The 26,312-nt window shown below is 45.0% G+C and overlaps 1 protein-coding gene across 3 annotated transcripts in view; it reads right to left on the bottom strand.

Annotated features, from left to right (window-relative positions):
• LOC144829492 (A-kinase anchor protein 17B-like) overlaps window positions 1–26,312 on the bottom strand; it is an 810,983-nt gene that overhangs the window by 539,042 nt on the left and 245,629 nt on the right. Inside the window, exons 1-2 of one of the 3 annotated variants that reach the window (XM_078688685.1) lie at window positions 13,037–13,149; window positions 12,611–12,778 (exon numbers count right to left, since the gene is read on the bottom strand). The exons of 1 other annotated variant lie outside the window; for it this stretch is intronic. The gene's annotated coding sequence lies outside the window, so the exon portion shown is untranslated. Of the gene's footprint in view, window positions 1–12,610; window positions 12,816–13,036; window positions 13,150–26,312 lie in introns of those variants that run through there. One more of the 3 variants, XM_078688686.1, reaches the window with a different exon arrangement.

Raw genomic sequence — 26,312 nt, 5'->3', positions numbered from 1 at the left:
TGTAAAACAATCCCCTTTTCTTCTTGCAAAAAGGTGAAAATACTTTCAAAGTGCATGATAAAACAAGTCCAGTCGTATGCAACAATGAAGCAAGGTTAGTCATAAAAGTCCCTCTTTGGTTTGTGCATGAAGGTGGACATTTTTCAAAGTGGATGTTAAAACAATAACAAGTACAGCAGGCAGTAGGCAGCAGCATACATAAAATAAACTAGTTTAGTCAACCTATACCCCTTTGGTATGTGAATGAAGGTGCACAAATTTCAAAGTGACTTGTAACACTATAACAAGTTCAGCAGCATAAAAATCAAACAATTCCTTTTTTGAAGGTGCAAAGATTTTAAAGTGATTAGTGAAACAACAACTTGTTCAGCAGTATAAAAATCAAACCAGTGTAAGCAAACAATTCCTTTTTTGAAGGTGCACATATTTTAAAGTGACTGATCAAACAATCACAAGCACAGCAGCATAAAGTTCAAACCCTTTTGTTTGAACATGAAGGCACAAATATTTAAAGTGACTGGTAAATAACAACAAGTTCAACAGCATAAACATCAAACAAGTCTAGTCAAACAATGCCAACTTTGTTTGTGGATAAAGGCACAAATATTTTGAAGTGCTGTTAAAACATTAAGAAGTTCAGCACCATAATAAACAAACCCATTTACTAAAAAGAAGCCCCCTTTGTCTGTTCAAAAAGAAGAACGTGTCAATGAGGGGCATATATGTCAGGTTGAATTGAATACATTTCTTCTTCCTTCTATAAACACATATTGTGGAAGCCTATATATATTAGCACAATATTTAAAATATGATATACTGGCAGAATACCATATTACTTACTTTTTCCAGACAAATAACACCCAGTGTAAACAAAACGACCAAGCTACAGCCCAGAGACGGTTTCCACAATGCAGTAGTAGATTGATACACAGAGAACCTCACACTGCAACATAAATAACATGGGCCAAGTCCAATGCACTTTTTGGAAGGCCGGCATGGGAAACCCAAAATCATGCATCTTAAAAGCATTACACACTTTCTCCAGTCAAGCTCATATGCCTTGTAAACACCATCCTCAGCCAGGGAAAATGTATGGATGTCATGTTCTGCCTTTAACAAAACATACCAAACAAAGAACAATGTCTGCAGGGACATCTTCAGGATTTTAGGATCCCAATGTCAAACGTATTTTGGGGGTCTCAGTTTGGAACAGATTTAAATGTATGACTCAATTTTAGCAATTTCATGCCCTCTCTGGCCAGGTCACAGACAGTGCACAGGCACTTTAATCCAAATTCTAAATGTGTTTACATCTAATATTCAGGAATAGTGACTAAAGAAGCAGCTAATTAATATAACTGCAAATTATCTCTGGGACATCCATTTCGCATATGTGAGATCGTGTTTTGATATAAAAATAACTTTTATGGATGTTGCATCAAACGTAAAGACAACATTTCTTTGCAAGATGCCTGTGAGAGGCTCTCACACATCACCCACATTAAGAATAAATTCAAGGAAAAAGATATTTAAAACTATCTGTTTAAGAATTAAGCAAGGTCATCGGGGCAGGACTCTGTGACTCTGTAAAATAGAGCTCACTCTATCGGGGGGAGGGGGTGGGCTGAAAGGCTGGGGCCTTGGGCTGGAGCCCACGCCTTTAAACGTCTCTGAACATCTGCAGTACAACCTAAAAGCCTTTATGCCCCTAAAAGAAAGTCTTACCCTCTCCCTGCAGCACCTGCTGCACATGTCTGCCCTGTGACCAGTAACTGAGCCCTGCACAGGAAAAGCAGCCTATGCTGCTAAGGTTTCATGATAATATGGGAGGGGCAGGGAATGAGGCATCAATAATACTGCCGCCAGCCCGCTACATTCCCCAGATAACCTGTGCAGTCCCAGCACCATTCAATGAGTCAACTGGGTAGTCGTGACAGAGAGACTGAAAATATACTGTAATTTGGTGGATGCAGTAGTACCAATCGCATTGCAGGCTGCTTCACTTCGTTCACTACAGTGACACTGGTAGCAGTGGCAGGTGCAGAGTAGACGCTCGTTCCCTCGAACGCAATTCGGTTTCTAATGCGTGGTGCGTGCATGACCCACCCTCCTGTGCCCCACCCTGAAGAGAGACCACGGTGCATGGTGGACACCATGCAGCAGCAGTGCGCATGCAGACGATGCATGCCTTGCACAAATGTGAAAATCAGGCACTGTGCGGCTGCACGAGCCGAACCTTTGTCTCCAGGGGCATATTAAATTAATAATGACCTGCCGTCCATGGCCATATACATACAGTAAGTGCAGTACACAGGCACGGCAGCAGGCAATTATTAAAACGTGCAGACTGTGCGTGGAGCTTCTTGTGACAGTGTCAGTGACACTGATGTTGCTAATATTTAAACGAATTGGCCCAGTTGGCATCATCCTCCAACCCAGTCAGAGGCTCTGCTCTCAGTTCAGAGCCAGTTTGCATTTGTGGTGAGGGGGCCACCTAGACCTAGAGGGCTACCTCGTACCGCGGGACTTGTACGCCAGTGAGCAGGCTTTGTTCCTGGCCTCTGAGAGCACTGGCCCCTCGCCCATGAAGTCAGAAGCAAGTCTGGTGGTGGCAGGCTGGCTAAGACTAGTCAGAGACCCCACCAGTGCTTGGTAGGTTTTCAGGGGATCCTCTAACAGGTCTGTCTCCTGTGTGCAGTTATTAATAAATCTAACAATGGCATCAGTGAGGATTTATTAAGACAAGACGTCTGATACCAAAGATCTTAGTGTACAGTGAAGCCCTCATGGAGCTATGAAACTTGTAATGACAAGTATCCTGCCTATGTACTCTCTATGGCTTTTTCTGTGCACTTACAATATACAAGAATGGACTTGATAATGTAGGGTTATATCTACTCATGCAAATATATCCACACATGGGATATAGCGCACACAGCCTAAGGGCTGTTATGCCTTCAGTAGGGGTGACTTACCTAAGCCTCATGCAGTGTAATGGGGAATGGCACACAGGGTGGTGTGCCATATCGACTCTACGGCTCTCTCTGCACCAAGGCACGCAACTTGCCTAGTCTTGGTGAGTGGTATGGGGTGGCACAATTGGTGCTGCATCCTCAGTGGACCCTCTTCAGTACCAATGCCCTAAGTACCAGGGGTACCATTTACTAGGGACTTACAGGGGTGCTGAAGTCCTGTCAACTGTGGTACAGTTTTAGTGAACTGGTACTAAGAACCTAATCAGCAGGGGCACAGTACACCTCAGTCAAGGTTGCACAAAAAACCCGGCAAAAAGTGGGAGGTACTGCAACAAGAATCCAGTTTCTTACACTTTTTCCTCCAGTAAAACATCCTTCACAATCTTATTAGAACATTTCACTAACCATGACATGCTCCAGCCCTCTCCATTGTGTAGGACCACCATATTTTTCTGGACCCCTCTAATTTTAAAAGGGCCCATATACGCAGAGATGTCTTATTTCACAAATCTGTGTTTTTCATTAAAACCCATTCATTAACAGCCCATGATCTCAGTTTAGTTTTGTGTGCATTACCAAACCATAGCTTGTATACCTTCTCGGATGCCTCTCACTTCTAGACCATACATTTTCTGCACTCTGGTAAGACAAAGACAATGCTCCCAACCAGAGTTGACTTAACTTGTAAGTTGCCTTCTTACCTCCCAAGTGTTCAAAAGGAGAAGTATTCGTCACACTATTAGGTGTGGTGCGGTGCACCCTCAAGGTATCTCTTAGCACATCACACTATGACATTTTCCACTGCAAAGCTCTTTCCATACTGGCTTTCATATGTTTGTTCTTTGCCTCAACCAAACCATTGGCTTGCGGACAACACAGAGCTGTGCGTTGGTGTGTAATATGTGAACTTTTAACGAAACTGAAACTACACATCTCTTCAGTAGCAAATTGCACTTCATTATCAATAACAATTGTTTCTGGAATGCCCCATTGAGCAAATTGCAGCAAGACACGAGTAGACACAAAACTCACTCACTTTGAAGTAACCCATTTGGTGGTATAACCAACAAATATGATTTACAAAACGCTGCTTAGGTTGGAGCAAGTTAAGAGGGCCCACAACATCTAATCCCAATTTTCTCCATGGTTAAACAGACAACTTTGACAAAGGTGATTTTTGTACCATCTTATTCCTGTCATTATGAACACAAGAAAGACAACCCTTTCCCACAGTTTTCACCATACCATCCATACCAGGCTTCCAATACAATTCCTAAATGCCCATCATCAGTAATGTTCACCAACTCTTCTCTAATGGAATCCAGAGGAATCCTCCAACCACCTCTTCCCAAGACACTCTCCAACACAAACAGTTCTGTTTTGACAGTATGATAACTCCTACAACAGACATCTAACTAAACTCTCTGCAGCCAACTTTAAACTGATATTTTCCCTCTTCACCATAAGTCCATGAGTTTGTAACCTGTTCAAAACTTCTATTAGTGTCCTATCATGCTCTTTCTTTTTCTTACCAAACATCAAGATATGATCTTGGAAAAAATGTATAATCCATATACCTTGCAAGGCTATCTTCATAATACGTTAAAAGCATGTGGCAGCAGATTCCAACTAAAACAGCATTCTCACATAAAATACTCACCACAAAACTCGCAATTTTACTATACAACCCTTCTTGGATAGCCCTGACACGTTCTTTCCTCACTATTTCTGACTCCGATGGATAGATTTGACAGCCTTGGCATCACTAGCACACCATGGTCCATCACCAGAGCTCTGTTTTGCCAGTGATAACAGTGCAAGACTGTCAGCTACTTTATTCCCCAACCCCACACATATTGCACTTCAAAATTGTATTATTTCACATATACCAACTACATCTAAATATGTGGTTATAAACTTTGAATCTCTTTGGTAGAAAAAATGTGGACCAAAGGTTTGTGGTCACTCTTAATCACATAAGGAAAACCCAACAAATCGAATTTAAAACATTGAATACCCCACACACAGGTTAGTGCTTCTCGTTCACTGACTGATTAATTTGTCTCAGCACCTCTAAGCTATAGCTTTTCCTAACCGTCAACAAACTGTGACAACACTGACCCCAATCTTTTAAGGCTAACCTCTGTCATGAGCACACCTGTGCATATCAAAGTGACCCAAAGTTGACTTGCAACCCACTGCTCCCTAATCAATTAGAAAATCACATAACAATCAGAAGATCACTCAAACTCAACACACTTCTTCAACAAAGATCTTAATGGATGAACTTCAGTTGCAAAATTAATGATGAATTTCGAATAATATTCAGCTAGACCAAGGAATGATCTTAACTGCTCTTTAACTAATGGCACTGGAGGTCTACCAATAGCACAGTCAAATCTTGTTTGGGTTTAATACCTTTCCCAGAAATAGTGTCCAAGACACTTCATATCCCAACTTTAAACTGATATTTTCCCTCTTCGCCATAAGTCCATGAGTTTGTAACCTGTTCAAAACTTCTATTAGTGTCCCATCATGCTCTTTCTTTTTCTTACCAAACATCAAGATATGATCTTGGAAAAAATTTATAATCCATATACCTTGCAAGGCTATCTTCATAATACGTTAAAAGCATGTGGCAGCAGATTCCAACTCAAACAGCATTCTCACAAAACGATGAGCACCTACACAAATGACGTTAACAACTTGGACTCCTCACTCAAAGCAACCTGATGATAAGTAAACGATGAAGCTATTACACTGAACTGCTGTTCTCCAAGCAAGAGGGAAAGCTCTTCTGAGATGTTGGGCAATGATTGTCTATCCACCCAAACACATCTATTCAAATCCTGCAAATCTACACACATGTGTATACTCTTATCCCCATCCTTAGGAGCTGGAACCACTGGTGTCAACCATTTGAGTACTGAATTTCTTCAACTACACCCATACTCTTCAACCTCTTTGTACTTCAGAGGTGCTATCATCAAGAGAGGCACCTTGACAACTTTGTGAACAACAGGTCAAGCTCCATTCTTGAGAACCCTTGGCAGCCCCAACTTGTCTCCAAATGCACTTGGAAATTTTGAAACAATGTCACTAGCATCGCTAATATGAGAAATCATCAGAATTGGAACTGGAAAATTACGATTCAATGTGATGCCCAAATCCTGTTGGGATTCAGAAAAGGGGGTGGTGATGAACAGAGTGTCTGAATTAAGCAGACCACTCTTACCCAGTCAAAAGATCAGGGCTTGATCCATCACCGTTTTTTAGCTCACTGCACCATCCCAGTTCAGAACCTGGCTACATGCAAATTAGTCTGTCCCTGGCCCAGTGCATCATGGGAACAGGGCAGACCAAACTACCAAGCCAATTCTTCACCAGAAAGGAGACAAGCTACCGGGGACCGGTTTCTGGCATTTCAGCCTCTTCGGCCCGGCTTGCTTGAATCCTGATGGAGCAGTGAGAAAGGGACTCATGTCTGAGTATACCCTGCCACACCTATAGTGGCCAAAAACGATTCAGAAAAGGGGGTGGTGATGCACTAGGCCAGGGACAGACTAATTTGCATGTAGCCAGGTTCTGAACTGGGATGGTGCAGTGAGCTAAAAAACGGTGATGGATCAAGCCCTGATCTTTTGACTGGGTATGAGTGTTCTGCTTAATTCAGATGCTCTGTCCATCACCACCCCCTTTTCTGAATCGTTTTGGCCACCACAAGCGTGGAAGGGTATGCTCAGATGTGAGTCCCTTGCTCACTGCACCATCAGGATTCAAGCAAGCCGGGCCGAAGACGGCTGTAATGCCAGAAACCGGTCCCCGGAAGCTTGTTTCCTTTCCAGTAAAGAATTGGCTTGGTAGTTTGGTCTGCCCTGTTCCCATGATGCACTGGGCCAGGGACAGACTAATTTGCATGTAGCCAGGTTCTGAACTGGGATGGTGCAGTGAGCTAAAAAACGGTGATGGATCAAGCCCTGATCTTTTGACTGGGTATGAGTGTTCTGCTTAATTCAGATGCTCTGTCCATCACCACCCCCTTTTCTGAATCAAATCCTGTTGGGGCCTCCATCCCAACAAGTTATCTCCACATTTTAGTCACTTACAGGTTACCAAATGTTCTCTCCCCTTGATGCTGATTTTCATAGGTGCATAACCCACCAAATGTATGTCCGTTTTTTAAATACAATATTCTCATTACCGAACACATTCTCCCAAATCTTATCGCCTATACGCATAAAAGGTGAACTTGAATCTGCTAATACATTCATTTCAGCATCATCAAGGGTAATTTTACTGTTAGGCATTTTGAGAGATCCTTCATCACATTCACATGGTACTGGAGTATCAGTTACATGGAAAACAATTTGCCTCACACCATCCACGTTCTCCTCGATTTGTATCACCACAGAATTGTCCACCTTCACTTTCTCATCACTAGTTCTACACACAGATCTACACACATAGGTATATTGACCTTGCTTGCCATCTTTCCTACATACAGAATTACTGGCAATGCAACTTAAATTGTTGTAACCATGAGTTCCACTACCACATCTGTAGCAATGGAAATTTCTCATATTTAATTTTAACAAGTCACTCGCTGGCTTTACAAGTTTATTAATTTCAGGCTTATTGAAACCTCATGGGGTTCACTAAAGACTTCCAGTTTACCACCAACGTCACTGAGAGGTATGCTCCATGCTTTCAATGATGGCCATAGCCTTCTTCAGTTCAGGATTCTTCATAAGAAACTTCTCTCGCACAAGTACAATATTTGTGCAACAAACCAACTGATCTCTAATAAGGGACTCAGTCAGTTCACCAAAATCTAATGTCCTAGCTAAGTTCGTTATGGATGCCACATATCCAATTATTTCCGTCTTCGCTTGTACACGGGAAACTAATTTGTGACTCTCAAGTACAACATTTATCTGTGTCCCAAAATGTAACTCAGGCATCTTCTTTAAATATTTCTTTTATTGAGTTAACATGGATACGGCAATGGAGAAACAGCTTCCCAACTAGCCCTAATCAACCCCCTCAACCCCCAAATTGTGAAAAGAAGCATGACACAGCTATCACATATCGGTCACAGGTGATATATAGCATCAAGACCATACAGATACATAAATTTTTTCAGTAGGTAGAACAACTCCAATTAGTCCTCCTAGCGCAACAATATATAACTACTCTATTTCAGGCTCTCTAGTACCTGCTGTAATCTAAACTCCGCTATATCCCATTCCATCCTTCTGCCTTGTCCCTTTGCCATGCAAACTAATATGTGTCTCACCCCTCTCACATATCCCTAGATCCATTGTTTATGAGTAGGTAATCGGGACAATATATATCATTTGGATATGCATTTATTTGCAACAGTCAACGCTAGTTCTATAATCTTTTCCGCATGCTTAGTATGTGTAATTGGGGTCACCAACCCCAGCAAACACAGTTGAATTGTTGGCTGTAATGGCAGTTCGGTCACATCCCCTAGTGTTTTAACTACTGCTTCCCAAAATTCCTTCACACCCGGACATGCCCAACATGTGTATGTAATTTCCTGCTGTTGTTTTACATTTAGGCCAGTTGTAGGACTTAGTGGCATAAATCCTGTGCAACCAGCATGGTTTAACTTAAGGCCTATGCACACACTTGTAATGTATCAGTTTAAACCTCAAATTATGTGTGACCTTCCTGCAGTTACCAAGAATAGCAGTCCATTTGCAGTCCTGCTGTTCCACAGCAATGTCAGACTCTCATTGTAGCTTCAGGGAACTCATGCGAGGGGCGGTCAATGGTACTAATAATTAATAGAATCAGGTGACCAATCTACATTCACCTCCCATGTCTGGTAGAGTTTGATTCAATATCCGAGAGTCTGGCTCCTGAGGGAACACTTCCCCAAACCCCGCGAATAGACGCAGCGACGCCGGCATAAGCCAGAAAACAGCTCCCAGTCATCTCCCATTGTGAGCAAAAGGCAGCATAACTAAGTAAACAACCATATTCATTCAGCTCTCCCAGTATCAGCGGGACATCTCCTCCTTGCCAGTGCCGCAGGAATATAGGTAGCATGGGGCTAAGTCCCTTAAACCAGGGGACCAACTGCTGCAAGTAAATGTAATCAACACCTTTGTTTCTAGAGGCCTCTTCCCATACGTGTAGGATAGTGCTAACCTGCATTGGTAGGGTCACCCTCTTTTTTTTATGAACTAGAGGTAGGTCACGTGGTCTAGAAAGTCTCCTAAACGGTTCAGTCACAGGTCTGAGTCCCTCTCAAAGAACCATTGCGCCACATGCTGCAGGTGAGATGCCCAGTAATTTATGAAATGTTCGGGCCTGTAATCCTCCACTCTCCTAGGGTAATCTCAGAACCCCCTAATGCATTCTCTCCCGTTCCTTCAGTAAAGCAGTCTAAGTAGGTAATCAAGCCTACGAAATCATGTGTCTGTTATAAATTGCAGTACATACAGAACCCTTGGTAGAATAATAATTTTGCCTATCGCTAAGCGACCCACTAGGTACCTCGGAAACTATAACCACTTGTGCACATTCTGGTCAATACCATCTAGTAGGGCTCCTACATTGGAAGCATACGTTTCATCCATATCAGGGCTCAAATAAACCCCCAGATATTTAACTGGTGTCATTTGCACTCGTATGTTAGGGAGACTCCCATCTGCAGTCCAGCCAATCCATATGGGGTAAAGCATTGATTTTTGTGCATTTAATTTGAACCCAGAGTGTATCCCCACCATGACAGCTGTATTTTTACTGCTCTCCTGGTCATCTAAGGATTCCATATAGTCAATAGAATGTAATCAGCATATAAGAAGATGATCGCCTGTTTGCTCTCTAACAGTTTACCATCACCCTCATGCTTAGCTCGTATTATTAGCAACAGGGAAAAAATCAGCGGTGGAGAGAGGGCACGGCACCCCCTGTCGGGTCCCTCTCTCCACCTGCCAACAATCCAACACTTTACTACCTATCCTAATCCTTGCCTTGGTGTCCCTATACTGTAATCACACCCATTTCAGATAGTCAGTACCTAAGTCATAACATTGCAGGGCCTGATCCATGAATACCCAATTTAACAGTGTCAAAAGCTTTATGGACGTTCAAACTAGCAAGTGCGCAGGACCCCCTCCCCTTTATAATCTGCTCCACTATTAGGAACACTTTTCTGATATTAGTGGTGGTAGTGCAACCACCCATTAACCCTGTGTGATCCGGGTGCATAAGCCCCACTGCACCTCAACCAGTCGGTGTGCCAGTACTTTCCCCAAAATATTGGCATCTATTCAGTCAGAACAGTCTGTCACCGATTTTGGGAGGACCACTACGTAGGCCTCCCACAACGATGCCGGAAACACCCCCATACCTTACCGTGCATAGCTGGCAATGGTGCACACAATAAAGTTACATACTGTCGGAAGAATTCAACGGATAGTCCATCATACCTAGCTGCCTTTCCCATGTTCATTTGTTTTATGGCCCATCTAATATCTAATTCTGTGAATGGTACATTCAAAGCTGCCCTCACAGCGGCATCCGATGTATGCAGTTTTGTCTCATCTAGGATTTCGTTTATACCCGCCATATCATTCCCACCTGGTTGCACATATAATGCATTGTAGAACTCCACAAAAGGGTGTAGAATATCCTCTTGTGTCATAAGGGTTACACTGTATGCATCTTTAAGTGTCACAACCCCATTTCCTCCCCGCTCTCTTTTTAAAAGCCACACATGTAGTCTGCCTGGTGTATCACCCTGTTCATGCTAGATCTCTATGTATGTTTTATAATCATGATTGCTGAGAGGAACTCAAGCCTCTTCCTCTTCTACTTGTAACCTACGTCTGTCCCCCCCATATCTCTTCCGTGTGTAGGGAATGCCTATCTATAACTTCTATCTGTTGCTCAAGTCTTTTCACATTGTGCATCAGTGAATTACGCACCCCATAGGTTATAGCCATACAGTTTCCCCTTGTGAGCACCTTATGAGCCTCCCATAATATCCCCGCAAATGTATCCCTTTCTGTGTTAACTTTGAAAAAACTCTTGTATTGCTTCCCCGATTTCTAGTCTGTAAGCCTGGTCCAGTAGTGCTCATGAATGGAAGTGCCACTGTGGTATAGGTCGTACATAGCCGCACCCTTTCAGCTCCGCCACCAACAGGTGGTGATGCAAGAGTGTGAGGTCTACATATTCAATCACCCTTAAGTTTGCTGCCTGCCCGGGGGGCACCAGAAGGTAATCGATCCTAGAGGATGCACCATGAAAGGGCAAATAAAATGAGTAGCCTCAAGTCTGACTATGTGTTGCCCGCTACAGCTCCAGTAAATTTAAAGTGTCCATGCATTCCATGAATGCTTTAGAGGCCCTACCTTACTGTCGGGCTGGGTGCTTGATACTATCCAGATCCCTATCCAGCACACATTTATAGTCTCCCATCCGTAAGAGTTATGTTACAATTACTTCCATATGAGTTGTTACAATTTCTTATAAAGCGCAGAACCGACTTCCTAGCGCTAACAGGATTAGTGAGGATGTAAGTGCATAGATTATGCGAAAAGGTGAGTATTTAGTTGCTTCCTGAAGCTTAGCAGGTTGCCATTAGATATGAGTTGAATAGGGAGGGAGTTCCAAAGTTTTGATACTAGGGGTCCATTATGATGTAGGGCGGATCGCCAACGCCAAGCGGGCGGTGGCAATCCGCCCTACATCATACCCCGCCCGCCACCCATTTCCCCCCAGCGGACAGAAAGACCGTCCGCCGGTTTTCCGCCAGTCACACAGGTGACCGGGCGGAAAAGGGGCCTGATATGGTGGCGGTGTCTGATAGACACCGCCATCCACAAAGTTGAGGACCGAGGAGTAGCAAGAACTAAATAAGAGCAAAGGGCAAGGCACGCGGGGAGCTCGGCAGGCCAGACCTGCTGTGATAGAGAAGCAGCCCATGCCAGGGCCGCAGTCACTAAGACTGGCAGGTATGGTATTCAGCAACTCCAGTGCCTAGCGCAGCCCAAGAGAGAAAGCATTGACGGTGCTGTGGACAGAATGAGGGCTCTTTCCCAAGTGCAGTCGCCCTGGACCCCACCAGCGGAGAGGGGAGCAAGACGAGGGCCCAGGCAGGAACCACAGTGCCGCCAGCGATAACCTCAACTAGGCGCCCCCAGTGGTGGGAGAGAGTCCCAGCCTGCGCCGGCAGCCAGCAGTCCACAGAAACCAAATTTGCTGGAGGCACCAGCCTGTCTCACCACCCCCCCACAGCAAAAGGTATGTCGTAGTACGCCCAGCAGGAACTTCAGCGCCCCAGCAGCTACGGCATAGGCCACTCCGGAACACAACCTGCCCTTGGAGGCCTGTGGGGGGCGATGAGGGTGCTGGCGTCGTATCGGAGGCGGTCATCACGGCTGGTGCGGGGGCCACGGTTCTGGCGCTGCCTTCGCAGGGGCGAGCGAATGGGCATGGGAGGGCGGGGCGCAGGGGCAGCAGCGGCGGGAACTGCGGCTGGGAGTGGGGAACAGAGGGGAAAAGAGTGGGCACCAGGAGCAGCTGAGGCAAGGGGCACACAAGCGCTGGCGGAGCTGCAGCGGGGGGGGGGGAGGAGGGGGTGAGCAACATACCTGGCAAGGTCAAGGGTCGCTCTCCTCACCGCGCAGCGGCCGCTACTCCTCTCCAACAATGGCCTCCAGATACGAGTCAAATAGTTTATTTGACCTTTTCCAGGGGAGAAGAGGCCTACCAGCATCATTCAAAGAAGGAGGAGCTTGTACATACTGGTTGACACCATCCTGCATTAAACAGGAACAACAAGGCAAAACAATCATTTAAAAAAAAAAAAAAAGTTTAAGTGATAAATCAAAATAAACAACTAATATAATAAGTTAACATATAAAAAACGTCCAGTTATGGCCAATCCTAAATGAAGTTAAAAGAAGGGTTGATGAAGTTCCAAACGCCAAGAAGGAACTCTCCACCTGGTTAATACATCTCCAGATATATCCAAATAAAGTCGTTAAAAAGAATAAATATCACATATTTTCACGTACCTCGCATCAGGAATCGTGAGTAGGAAATAAAACCTGATCGATGTGAGGAAAGTTGCTGAATACAATGCGAGCTCAGAGGACAAGCAAGATGGCCACCGGTGTGATCACACGTGCAGGCAACTTCCGTGTGAGTTCCCAGAAAGCCTTGCGCAAGTGCGTGCACATCGTCAAGGAGAACTCGCTACTCTTGCGCCGGAAAGTTGAGCGAGTGAACGTGTCTGGCAGCACGAGTGCGAGCAACGGAAGGCCGAAGAACTCGAACAAAAGAACTCTAACAAAAATGAGGTAACGGTAACTCAATAGAACTGTCACCAGAGGGAATTAAAAATATAATGAATAGACACCAATCATTAGTCCAATAGGCACAAACGTCCATTGTGTGAGTCTAATTCATTTACGTAAACCATGGGTTCCGAGAATCAAACAACAAAAAAATGCAGTAAATCCTCAGGGGTGACGATGCATTATAAACTATCCCCAACACAGGAATTTCTTGTCGCCAAAAATCTGTTGTGGTATGTAGAATGACGATGTCCAAAGCTGCTCCTTTCCAAGATATTTATCCATCACATTGTACGCCACTAAAGAAATACAGAATACCGCCATTGTAAAACAGCTCCTCACAGTGAGTACTCCAGTAAAAAAAGGCTGTAGGTTCCATGCATTCCTTCAAGAACAATCCAGAGGTGACATCACCAGGCATGGAAAAGAAGGGCCCACAACAAAACTATATTTACTGCTTGCATAAAACTCCGCCTCCCAAACAGACTCAATTAATCATCCTTGCTTCCTTCATTGTAAAGGGGCTGGAATGGTGCATGGGATCCAACAGCATGGCAGTTCATTAATCAAAACAAAGCAGAATCCCTGAAAGCACTTTCTCCTAAAAAATAAAAATAGACCGTGAGAGCCTCGTTGTGGAAAATGCTCTCTTCCTCTGGCCTTTACTGACAGCTAATCACAAATCTGCTAGCTACATGGGTGCCATGCCATTGCAAAGATCTTCCTGGTGTTTTGAATTTAATACCTACTATGTCCATATGAGCGCCACACATGATTCACCCCAGATTTTAATGTTGTGCATCTGTGTTATGTTTGCACTATCGAATAAAACCATGTTAACCTAACTTTGTACACTGTTAATGCCAAAGCGTAACTTGCTAAATGCCATTTTGAAAGCTCCTTTGTGGCAATGCCATGCCACTTTCTGATTGAACGGTAATTTAACTGGAACTAACTTACTTGGGTTTTTCAAGTATGAGTGCTGTGGCAGCGCTCTAGTGTTCCAGGAGCGGAACAGGAACCACGTCACAGGACGTGGTAGGCGGGACATTTAGTTTTCTCTGGCGCTCACCGCCAGAGGTAGCCAGCCCCGGCGCTCCGAAGTAATAAACCTTAAATCAAATAACCACTGCGTCCTTGCTTCATTACAGTGGCGACGAGGATGGGATCAGCACGCGACCCCAGTATTTACACGCATTACGCGTGAGAAGCAGAACGGAGCGCGGCAGAGGAGCCGGCAAGGCGGGAAGAAGCGCGAAAAACGGCGCCAGCACAGCCACGAGCCAGGAGGGGGCCCCACAGCTGTCCTTAAGCCCAGTAAAGGCCACAGCACGGGTAAATGACGCCCCAGGTGGAGTGTGAGCACAGCTAGAGAGAGGAAGACACCTGAGGGAAACCAACTAAGCAACCAGCCCTATTGCATCACTGTGAGCCCTCACAGGCGCCCCAGCACAGACAAGAGGGGTGCACGCTGGCGGATACTGCAGGCACATCGACTGCGAAGGCAAGAAGCAGCTCAGAGGCGGAATCTCTCACCACAGAGGGTGGACCGGGAGAGGACAGTGAGTGCGAGAACAGAGAGGACGAGGGAGGAGATCAAAGCGCCCCAGGGAGTCCATCCAGGAAAACTGTTGTCACACCTAACACCAGGAGGAAGGCTCCAACCATGGCGAGTCAGAGCACGTCTCTCACCCAACTCGTCCCATTCCTCACGAAAAGCGGAGAACCGGAAAGAAAATGGGAAGACTGGAAGAGGTACTTCCTTAACTATCTGGAAGCGCTAGAAGAGGAAGGCGAGACCGCATTCACGAGTCTGAGAAAAAAGAAGATCCTTCTCCATAACTTAGGTCCAGAAGGGCTCAGGATCTATGACACCATAGTGAAAGGAGAAAGAGCCGCAGCGGACACGGAGGTGTTTGATCACGCCATTGAAGACTTGGACGCACATTACAGGCCTGTAGTGTGTGTCGCCATCGACAGATTTAACTTCTTTCAGAGGAAACAGAAGAGCGGAGAGTCTGTGGACGAATACGTCGTAGCACTGAGGAAATTAGCAGTCACGTGCAAATTTGGGGGACTGCATGATGAATTCATCAGGGATCAAATTATTATGCATACCTCCAGTACCCACATACAGGAGAAATTGTGGGTGAATGGCGACGCTCCACTCAAGGAGATCTGGGCGATGGTTAAAAAAGCCGAGCTATCGAAAAGGTGTGCCCAGGCAGCGAAGAGGGACGCCCAGGAATCGCAAGCAGTGTGTAGAGTAATGGCGCCAAACAGAAACGACCGTTGGAAGCAAAATGAGACGCGGAAGACGCAGGGAGGAAACAGAGCTGACTTCTCCACTAAATCACAGACGGACAGCAAGACACACAGAAAAGAAAGAAACCAGTGTTACAGGTGTGGTAGCAGTAACCACATGGGAAACGACAAGGCGTGCCCCGCCTTCAAGGCCAGGTGTTCCTACTGCAACATCTTTGGACACTACGAGAAAGTGTGTCGCAGAAAGCCGAAGAATGCCGTAGTGCGCTTGGTAGACCATGATCAGAGAGAAGATTCCAGTGATCAAGACGACAAAGGTGAAGAGGAAGAATTCCTGTACATTGATGTCCAAGTTCTAGAGATGGACGGTTCCAACACAGACAGGCCTCGTCTCGACATGCACATAGGAGGCATACCCTTGGAGATGATTGCGGACAGCGGAGCGCCCATCTCAATAGTACAGAGGCAGGTATGGGAAGACAACTTTGCAGCGAGGATCAAAGAAACACTCCTACCCATGGATGTGAGACCAGTAACGTACACTGGACAGAAGATCCCCATGTTGGGCTACTGCCCGCTCTTATTTGAATTTAGAGGTCGTCATGCGCAGTGCAAGCTGTACGTAGCGGAGAGAGGGCCGTCTGTTCTGAGTTGGAAGGATCAAGGAGCATTGGGGATCCAGCTCAACCCTGGTGGCATAGAGAAGATCCTACTCATGGACATGGCGGTCAGGGAAGATGTGCAGTTGTGGAGGAAAACATATCCCAAAGTGTTCAACGGGCAGATTGGCGAGCTGGGCAAGTACACGCACCTCATCAAACTGAAGGAAGGGGCGGTACCAGTAGTGCACAGAGTGAGGAACATTCCGTTCCGCTGCAGAGAGGCAGTACAAATAGAGCTGGACAGGTTGGAAAAGGAGGGAGTCATCAGGGCGATAGAGAGCGCGGAGTGGCTGTCTCCCCTGGTGGTAGCCCAAAAGCCCAACGGCAAGGTACGTCTCTGCGTGGACCTAAGGGAGTTAAACAAAAACATTGTCATAGACAGATTCCCCTTGCCGCGCATCAGTGAAATGCTGGCGAAAACAAAGGACGTCACATGGTTTTCCACAGTGGACCTCTCGTCGGCCTATCATCAGGTTAAGCTTCATCCGTCGTGCACCCACCTCACGTCGTTTATCACACCCTTCGGGTGCTATGAGTTCGTGAGGATGCCCTTCGGCTTAGCTTCTGCCGCGGCCGTGTTCCAGAAAATCATGCATAAACTCCTAAAAGACCTTAAGGATGTCCTCTTCTTCCAGGATGACATACTGGTAATGGGGAAGTCGAGGCAGGATCACAACGTGAAACTTCACAAGGTGCTGCAGAAACTGCAAGACAGTGGATTGACTGCCGAGTGGACGAAATGCAATTTGGGAGTGCAGTCGGTCACATACCTCGGCCATGAGGTGAGTGGACAAGGCATAACCCCGAAGAAAACAAACATGAGAGCCATCATGGAAGCGCCCACACCGGAAAGGAAGGAAGATGTTCGGTCATTCCTAGGGATGGCCGAGTATTACAGCAAATTCATCCCTCATTTCGCAACAAAGACACACTACATACGACAACTGCTCAAGGAGAAGAACAGGTTTCAGTGGGGTAAAGAGGAGCAAGAAGAGTTCGACTCACTCAAGCGAGAAATGGGTACGGCCATTCCCCTCAAGGGATTTGACCCCGAAGCTGAGTCTATTCTCACCACAGACGCCAGTGACCGAGGCCTAGGAGCTGTACTAATGCAGAGAGAGGAGTCGGGAGAGACGTCGACCGTCAGCTTCGCCTCCCGCTCGTTATCGCCCAATGAGGAGAAGTTCAGTGTGGTGGAGAAAGAGATGCTGGCGGTGGTCTGGGCGGTGGAAAAATTCAGGCAATACTTGTGGGGTGCCAAGTTTCTCGTAAAAACCGATCACAAGCCTTTAGTTCGTGTCCTGACATCAAGTGGACATGACCATGCCACGCCCAGGATTGCCAAGATGACCCTACGGCTATTGGACTTTGTCTATGACGTCGAGCACATTCCAGGGCCACAGAACAAAGTGGCCGACTTCCTAAGTAGGGCAGCTGCCATGGAAGAGGCAAAGAACGAAGAAAGGCAAGAGTGGGAAGGATATGTGGTTGCCACCATCCAGGACACTGAAGAGGTAATAAGCGCCCAGGACTGGGAAGAAGCATACCGAGAAGACACAGACTTGGAAGCCGTAAAAGGATATGTTGTTCATGGCTGGCCCGAGAAGAGACACTTGAAGGAGGAACTGAAGAGATACTGGGAAGTCCGAGAGGAACTGTCTTTGGCTGAAAACCCAATGTTCTTACTCAGAGGGGACAAGGTGATTCCACCCAGGAACATTCTGGAACGGTTGATGTCTTTACTACATGAAGGGCACCAGGGCATCACAAAGACGAAAGCCTTGGCCAGACAAGCCTACTGGTGGCCAGCCATCGACGCGCAGGTAGAAAGACATGTGCGCTCTTGCGAGTCTTGCGCAAAATCGGACAAGGCCCAGAGCATGCTGAGACCCCCGCTGGGAAGGTTTCCGATTCCAGATGGCCCGTGGGAGATGTTGTCAGTGGACATAATGGGACCAGTTTTGAACAAGGAGGGCACTCAAAAGTACGTGGTGGTCGCCATTGATAGGTATTCCAAGTGGCCCGAGCTACAAGTCTTGGAGAGAGTGGATACTGAGGCAGTGATAAAGTTCTTGCGTACCACCTTTATCAGCGAAGGCATTCCGAGGATCATCACCTGCGACAATGGACCCCAGTTCACTTCAGAAAAGTGGACGGCCTTCACCAACAGAAACGGAATTGAAGTGAAGCACACCCCGATCTACCACCCGGCGGGAAACGGCCAGGTGGAACGCTTTAATCGTGTGATTATGGGCACCATACAGGCAGCCATTGAGGATGGCAAGAATTGGGAAGTGGAGCTGGAGAAGATGATTTGGGCATACCGAATCACACCGGGCAGCACAGGCTACAGCCCCTTCAAGATCTTAAGAGGCAGAGAAGCCTTCACCAAAGACAATGCAGCATGGAGGAAGTTGATTGTCCAGAGTAAATGGTCACCGGCGGTGGTAAGGAAAAATCTGGAGAGAGCCCAGGATGTCTACACGGCACACTACAACAGAAGAAGGAACACTCAAAGTACAGAACTGGACAAAGGTGATTGGGTGAGGGTGAAGCTAGCCATCATGAAGAAGAAAGGAGAGAGCAAGTTTTCACCTCCCCTCAAAGTGGTGGAGCCTTATGCCAGATCAGCTCTCCTGAGCGATGGAAAAATTTGGTCCATGGACAGAATGGCCAAATGCAGCAAGATACTGAAATGGGAAGACGAGGCGGAAGAAGGAACGGAGAATGTCGCAGAGGATGGAGGAAGTGTAAGTGGAGAAAGGCAAGAGGAGTATGTGAACGGAACGGAAGGACTAACAACAGCAGAGGAAGAAAGAGTGAGTAGAGAGACAACGGAAGGAAAGAACAGAGGCATAGAAGAGTGTGAGAAGAAGGCCAAGGATGGGGAAACAGAAGGTGCGAGAGAGAGAAGGGAACAAGAGACTACAGGAGGAGAGAGAAAGATTGAGAGAGTGGAAACTCGAGCAGGGCGGAGAATCAAGGTACCGGAGAGATTCAAGGACTATGAAATGGACTGGAAGTAAGACTTTTAAAGTTTTGTTTATTGAGTATAAAGGGGGGAGATGTGGCAGCGCTCTAGTGTTCCAGGAGCGGAACAGGAACCACGTCACAGGACGTGGTAGGCGGGACATTTAGTTTTCTCTGGCGCTCACCGCCAGAGGTAGCCAGCCCCGGCGCTCCGAAGTAATAAACCTTAAATCAAATAACCACTGCGTCCTTGCTTCATTACAAGTGCTTGACTAGCAAAGCTTACTGTGGTGCGGGGTGACAATGATTGTAAGTTTTGCAAGTATTAGGTGCCCCTTTCCAGGAAGGAGGGAGACAGAAAAGAGCTTTGAAAAGGGCACTTGATTATGTCTCCCAGAAAAAAACATCTCCTGCTTTTAAATCTTTGAAAATGTTTCGTTTTAGTATGTAAGACACCTCAAGAAATAGAAGCCAGTATACATTTTTGTTCCTAGCCACAATTCAGAAAAATGATTCTGTGCTGAATATAATTGCCAGCACAAACCGCTCCCTTCTTTTGGAATTATTGGATCATTTCACTTTATGGATGTATAACACTGGTATGCATCGATTGATTTAACTACATTTTATCTCAAAGTAGAGTAGTCCCATTTCTAATAAGTTTCTTTTTCGGGGATGCACTGGTGTTTGCACCTACTCCTTGGCCTTCTGTGTCAAGCTTGAGCTGCTTCCTCTCTAATGCACATTGCACTGACTCATCTATAAATTTCAAAAGGGCATACCTTCATTTGCGATATGTGGGAACGTCTTTAGTCATGCTCCTGCAACATGTTACCAAAGTGAATAGGAGCAAAGAGGCTCCTAACCAGTAACTTAGCCAGTCTCATGGGCCTTACTGCAAGAAAAAATGGGTCCCCTGGCTGTGTTTTTTATAATCAGAGTTTAATGGGCCACTCAGGTCTCTGAGCCTCCGGTGCCAGTGGACCTTCTGCACCAAAAGAAGCTATGCCCGTGTTCCAGAGAGACCACTTATAGGCGGTGCACAGTTTGTTTTCTCTGGGGGGTGGGGGACTTTAGAGTTGTAGTTTGTGGTCCCAATGAGATCCCAGGCTTCCCACTGTAGACTGTGCACACACCTGGAAGGGGGAAGGGCTTCCTGACCTTCAAATAAAATAAGCCTGGTCTACCTACAGTGAAAGACAGCGTAATATTTGAAACGGCTGCTCCATCTCGCATGTTTGAGCTCTCCCCAGTAAAGGCACAAGCTCTCCAATAATGCCAGCTCTGGGGAGGTTGGGCCCATGTGAGTAGCTAAAAGTTGTGTGGCCAAATTGCTTAGACCAGTTTTGTTGGATTATGCAATGTGCTATTGGTACGTGATAGACACGAGATGACATGGCATGTCTTCTAGTGTCTGTCTCGTGCCGTGTAAAGAACGCCCAGGCACAGGGTTCAGGAGTGTGCATCTTTTGAAGGTGGGGGGTTGGAAGGACGAGAGATTGGAATGTTAATTGATGATGAACTGTGGACTTGTGATATTTCTGTAGGTCCATACACTTCCTCCTTCTATCCTAACAGCATGTTTGAAAACTCCCAAACGTGCTGGTAGGATAGAAGGAGTAAGTGTATGGAATTTGAATAGGGTCTCTATATTTAAAGGAAAGAGAGTTTCTGAGTGTGATGGTAACAGCAATGTATTTTTGGATATCAAATTAGACAATGATGATTGTCTTGCACCTAATGTTTCTAGTGATATTTCAAAAAGAAGCGTTAAAGCTTATTGTTTACCTATAAGGTACAAAGACTGTGTTATGAATTAAATAACTGTAGAATAGAAACATGCCATAAATTTGTTAAATGATGATATTCATTCTATTCAAGATATGTACATATTATCATATTTATTATTTAATTATTAATGTTTGTTTTGGTTAATTTATAAAGGGGGAAGGTGTGTTGGAATATGTAATGTGCTATCGGTACGTGATAGACACGAGATGACATGGCATGTCGTCTCGTGTCTGTCTCGTGCCGTGTAAAGAACGCCCAGGCACAGGGTTCAGGAGTGTGCATCTTTTGAAGGTGGGGGGTTGGAAGGACGGGAAATTGGAATGTTAAATGATGATGAACTGTGGACATGTGAACACGTGAAGGATCATTAAACCCCTTGGAATTACCATCATACCTCCGTGTCTTTTTTCACAAGTTTCTTACCTGGTCTGGGGCAGAGGACCAACTGTACTTCCCGGACCTGCTGCGGTGGTTCTTCTCATGCTGATGCTCTTCCACCTCGCCCGGGTGTCTGCCTCACATCTGAGGTTTTCTGCAGGTCTTGCCAGGTTTGGGGCTGAGGCCAAGCTCCTCGGTCCTTCCTGGGGGACTGTCCCGTCCTGGGCGTTTGTTCGCCACACGAGCTGTCGGTCGCATACCTGATGTTTCTGGACTCCTGTGGGACACGCCCTGGAGAGGAGCCGCCGTGCTTGGGGCTACGGGTGCCCTGATATCACAGATTGGCTGCAGCACATCTGACACTAGATGCGCCCATGCGGACGAGTTGAAGAGGCGGTGCCGCCCACTCGGCCCTTTTGGGACGACGCATGTCTGTCACTGGTGGGATCATTCAAATGGGTTGATTTGTTGCTGGGGCGTCCAGTGCCTGCCGTGTTTTTTCCAGTATGCAGACATAATATCGAGTTTTTATTATCGACCTACACTAATATTGAGTTTAAATATTTTAGGGACAGAATATCGAAGTCAAGAATATTGCTGACCAGAATATCAACCTTAAGGTAAGTAATATCGTTTGTTTATATATGGAAGTAAGTAATATCGTTAGCAAAAATATCATTGTTAATAATATCAATATTTATATAAGTGTTATGTATTTTAGTATGTATTTTATATGTGTGTGTTTAACATATTTGTTAATGTTTTGTAATTATTTTTAAATATATATTAAATGTTTAGAAATTAGTAATTTTTGTAAAGTAACTTTTGCGTTTTAATATCAGAGCGGGTTGTGGGTTTATAGGGGAATAGGGTGGCAAGTAATTTTATTATAATCAATTAATATTTTTTATTTATTCTGATTGATTATTAATTTATTGTTAATTATTAATTCATTGATAATTCATTTTTATTAATTAATTAATTTATAATTATATTAGTTATAAAAATAATTTATTATTTTTTGTTTATTGTTAGTTAATTTATTAAATAATTATCCATTGGTAAATAATTTTTATTAATGGATTAACTGATAATTAAATTAAATGTGTTATTTTTTATGATTAGCGGGTTGTGGGTTTATAGGGAAATAGGGTGGGAAGTAATTTATTATAATGAAGTACATTTTATTTTTTATTAATTGGTATTGATTATTAATTTATTGTTAATTAATTGTTAATTCATTTTTATTATTTGGTTAATTGATAATTAAATTAATTGTGTTATTATTTATGTGTAGCGGGTTGAGGGTTTATAGGGGAATAGGGTGGGAAATAATTTATTATAATTAAGTACATTTTAATTTTTATGAATTGGTATTGATTATTAATTTATTGTTAATTAATTATTAATTAATTTTTATTAATTAATAATTACATTAATTGTGTTCTTTTTTTGTAGTGGGTTGTGCATTGATAGGGGAATAGGGTGGGAAGTAATTTAATGTTATTTAAGTAAATACACATTTTATTTTATTGGTATGTATTATGAATTTTCTGTTAATTATTTATGAATATGCTATTTATTTAAAAAAAAATGTTTTAATTATTAAGTATGTTAATTTAACCCTTACGCTACCCTACATTTTCCACACTGTTACACTTACTGGAGTTGGAATAGTAATTTTAACCCTAACGCTATCCAACACTTTCCCTACTGTTGCACTCACTGGAGTGGGAATAGATTTTTTACATCTACTCTATCCAATACTTTCCCTACTGTTGTACTCACTGGAGTGGGAACAGTAATTTTACCCCTACGCTATCCAACATTTTCCCTACTGTTGGACTCACTGGATTGGGAATAAAAAAATTTACTCCTACACTATCCAACACTTTCCCTACTGTTGCACTCACTGGAGTGGGAATCGTCATTATTACACCTACGTTATCCAACACTTTCCTTACTGTTACACTCACTGGAGTGGGAATCGTAAAATGTATCCCTACTCTGTCCAACATTTTCCCTCCTGTTGCACTGTTTGGAGTTGGAATAGTAATTTTATTCCCAAAACTATCTAATATTTTTAGTATTTTAGTTAATGTAGTATATAATTAATGTTAAAAATATTAAAAATAATATATTTTTTAATATGTTATATATATTTATTTAATTTTTATTTATATGATTTTTGTATGTGTAGAGATGTATTTGTAATTTATAAGATATTTTTAAACAATTTATGGTATTAAAATAATTAAAATATTATTAAGTATATATATATATTATATACTATATGTTTAATTTATTTTTACATTATATATATTAGTTATAATTTTTAAACATTGTAAAATATTTTAACTATGTTTATTTTAATTATATGTATTATTTACTTTATTTTACATAATTTTTGTAGCTTAAAAAACCCAATATTTTTAACAGCGATATTTTTGACATTAATATTATTCTTTCAATGGGGAGGCGCTAGGAGGCGCACAGCGGGATGGCTGCTTGAGAGAACAGCTCAGCCGGGCAGTCGATTTTAACGCTTTTAAAGTGCGTTAATCAGATTGCTAATCCACGAAAAGCACATCTTTAGCAATCGGACCGTGTGGGGCATGCTCAGGGAAGAGTGCTGAGCACCTGAGACCGATTTCACGGCTGAAAACGCTGGCGGAGCTCTGCCCGCGGGAGCAGCCATCATGGTGGCGGCCGCGTCCACCAACGCGGGAACGGACGGCTCCGTGAGATGGTGAGAGGCGTCACCGCTATCAAAGGTACCTGCGTTGCGTTCAGCTAAAGACACGCAGAGGCGAAGGGGTGAGTGCGGCTGTTCTTTATTCCGTTAAACGGCGCCTGGATGCTCCTGTGGGCTAAGGAGATGCAGAAACGTCAATTCAAAATGGCGCCGCCCGCTCTGTTAACGCACAGCGCCTGAGGGTAATGCTCGGCTTCAGCTGCCTCCAAACGATATGGGAACGTACACTGACTGCAGACATTGAAGAGCAATGGTAAAAAATACTGGCTGCAGACCGGCTTGTTAGAATTGCAAACCTTTGGGCGCTAAATCGACTATTTCAGGCAGACTTACATCATACTCAAGATGGCGGCGCCCACTGACCCTGCAATTTAACCGGGACTCGTAGGTCCTAAACGCCTAACCCTCACTACGTACGTGGGCTATCCAGTGATTACAGTGGCCTAGACCTGGTTCAAAGCTACACGGCAGTGCGCTCAATGCGGATCCGAATGGCTAGATAACGCGAGCATAGACGTCCATGCCACTCCAGATGCCGAATACCCAGCAACTTTGTCTAGAGGCAACGTGGCCATGAGGCATTCTAATACGCCACTCTTACGGTAGCGGAGGACTGTGTCACTAACGTTGCGAAAGGAGCCACAAGGTCAAGACGCCAATGAAAACACTGCCCCTCGCAGTCCGCCAACATAGACACAACTATAAGCTGAAAGGGGCACTTTCTATCGTAGCGACCCCTGAGTACATCGTGGGGGTGGTATAGCTGCGCTGCTCGTGTTCAGTCCACGCACTCGCCTCCATGTGGAAGCCTGTCACGTTCTGCACCTATAGGGAGCATTGCTGCGCTTAATTGCACAGCGGGAAGACGCCTTGTCGGGTCCTCAGTACTGTCGGCGCGTCCCTTCACACAGCGGCGGAGTTACCTCCAGGTACTATGGGCAAGCCATATAGACAGCAGGCCAAATTAACTTTCGAACTCCGGAAAACGCCAAAGGGCCAGAACGCGCCTTCAGAAGCAGATATGGAGTCTGAAGCGGGTGAAGGTGGTGCCATGGAAAACATTTTGAAAGCCATCCAGGTCAACTTGCAAGACATCAACGGCAAGCTGGACCACCTCACGGGACGGGTGGGCAGCATGGCGGCTAAACTGGACAAACAAAGGGAAAGGCTAGATACCGCGGAGAACAGGATATCCAGCGTGGAGGATGAATCTCATGCTACCGCTACCAAATGCACCGGCTTGGAGAAAGTGCTGGAGGTCATCAAGACTAAGTCGGAGGAGTTAGAAGCTCGCTCACGTCGTAACAACATAAGAATAGCGGGTCTGCCGGAATCCACCAACACTGGCAGGATGGAGCCCTACATTGAGCAGCTCTGCAGAGATATCTTTGGTGCTGAAGCGCTGTCGGCAATCTTCATCGTGGAAAGAGCGCACAGATCACTAGCCCCAAGACCGGCGCCGGGTGCCCAACCAAGACCGATAGTTGCCCGGATACTCAATTACAGAGATAGAGACACTATACTAAGGCTGGCGCGTGAGAAGGGGGAGATACAACACCAAGGTACCAAGTTGGAGTTCTACCCGGATTACACAGTTGCGGTACAACAGGCTCGCAGGGAGTACAACGACGTCAAGGCCAAGCTTCGTAAACTACATATTCCCTACGCCATGCTCTACCCGGCTCGGTTAAAGATCACCTGGGAGGACAAGCCGGTGTTTCTGTCGACCCCTAAAGCAGCGATGGATTTCATAAAGAAGACGGCGATCAAAGGTAAAAGGTCGAACCGCAGAGACAAGGACTTAGACTCCGATTGAAGGTAAGCCATCGCAACGACATGGTACTTGCAGTCCATTCCACCGTCACATTATGTGTGCGAACTAGCTGAAGGGATGGAAAGGCACGTACTTGTGCATTTACTCACCGTTTAGCTGTGACTGTAGTCATGCAGCGTACAGACCCTGGAACTTATGTGCATGACTCCCATATGGGCTCCAGCATTGTTGCATTAAGTGCGGGGCGGATAGCCTTCTCCTCATTGCGGTAGGTGGTCCACGAGGAGCCAGAAGAGACATTGGGTTTGGCACTGGGTGCTGCCATCATGGGTGCAGGCACAGACTATTAGTCCCTGGACACGGCCTGGCTGGGTCTCTTCTAGGTGCCGCACTGTGGTG

This window comes from Lissotriton helveticus, chromosome 4_1 (genome assembly GCF_964261635.1).
Source record: "Lissotriton helveticus chromosome 4_1, aLisHel1.1, whole genome shotgun sequence".
NCBI lineage: Eukaryota > Metazoa > Chordata > Amphibia > Caudata > Salamandridae > Lissotriton > Lissotriton helveticus.
The sequence above is the reverse complement of the archived record's forward strand: the minus strand, read 5'-3'. Positions and strand labels throughout refer to the sequence as shown.